The sequence below is a fragment of the Cucurbita maxima genome, unplaced genomic scaffold, assembly GCF_002738345.1.
Source record: "Cucurbita maxima cultivar Rimu unplaced genomic scaffold, Cmax_1.0 Cma_Scf01136, whole genome shotgun sequence".
Classification (NCBI taxonomy): Eukaryota; Viridiplantae; Streptophyta; class Magnoliopsida; order Cucurbitales; family Cucurbitaceae; genus Cucurbita; species Cucurbita maxima.
Window position 1 is genome coordinate 5894 of NW_019273152.1, and position 1042 is coordinate 6935.

At 50.9% G+C, this 1042-nt stretch overlaps 3 non-coding genes across 3 annotated transcripts; all 3 read right to left on the bottom strand.

Moving 5' to 3' along the window:
• Positions 1-330: 330 nt before the first annotated feature.
• Positions 331-449, bottom strand: LOC111475241. The gene has a single exon (XR_002716420.1). It is a non-coding gene; the product is annotated as a 5S ribosomal RNA (ribosomal RNA).
• Positions 450-582: 133 nt separating this feature from the next.
• On the bottom strand, positions 583-701 carry LOC111475240. The gene has a single exon (XR_002716419.1). It is a non-coding gene; the product is annotated as a 5S ribosomal RNA (ribosomal RNA).
• A 133-nt stretch (positions 702-834) lies between these two features.
• Positions 835-953, bottom strand: LOC111475239. The gene has a single exon (XR_002716418.1). It is a non-coding gene; the product is annotated as a 5S ribosomal RNA (ribosomal RNA).
• Positions 954-1042: the final 89 nt, after the last annotated feature.

A 1042-nucleotide genomic window follows, 5' to 3' on the forward strand; every position in this document is an offset into this window, starting at 1 on the left:
GGGGGACTAACTAGTAAAAGGCCAAGGAGTACTGTCCACTCCAGCCCAGCCCCTCAGAATAGTCCCATTTTTCCTCCACGCAGATAAGGGGCTAGCTTGCTACTATAAGAATTGCTTTATCCATATATTAGCTTACCTTCCCAAGTGGCCACACGCATAACCGCGAAATTCTGATGGGATCCGGTGCATTAGTGCTGGTATGATCGCACCCGACATGCCATGCGCACAAAATCGGATTTAACACATGCGGGGCGGCATGATCGAAACGCGATGGGCTTGAGCGGGGGAGGTTCTCATTTGTAGAGAAAGGAAGAAATTGAAAGAAAAATAGGGGTGCAACACAAGGACTTCCCAAGTGGTCACCCAACTTAGTACTACTCTCGCCAAAGAACGCTTAACTGCGGAGTTCTGATGGGATACGGTGCATTAGTGCTGGTATGATCGCACCCGACATGCCATGCGCACAAAATCAGATTTAACGCATGCGGGGCGGCATGATCGAAACGCGATGGGCGTGAGCGGGGGAGGTTCTCATTTGTAGAGAAAGGAAGAAAAGAACTCGGAGAAATTGAAAGAAAAAAAGGGGTGCAACACGAGGACTTCCCAAGTGGTCACCCAACTTAGTACTACTCTCGCCCAAGCACGCTTAGCTGCGGAGTTCTGATGGGATCCGGTAAATTAGTGCTGGTATGATCGCACCCGACATGCCATGCGCACAAAATCGGATTTAACGCATGCGGGGCGGCATGATCGAAACGCGATGGGCGTGAGCGGGGGAGGTTCTCATTTGTAGAGAAAGGAAGAAAAGAACTCGGAGAAATTGAAAGAAAAAAAGGGGTGCAACACGAGGACTTCCCAAGTGGTCACCCAACTTAGTACTACTCTCGCCCAAGCACGCTTAACTGCGGAGTTCTTATGGGATCCGGTGCATAAGTGCTGGTATGATCGCACCCGACATGCCATGCGCACAAAATCGGATTTAACGCATGCGGGGCGGCATGATCGAAACGCGATGGGCGTGAGCGGGGGAGGTTCTCATTTG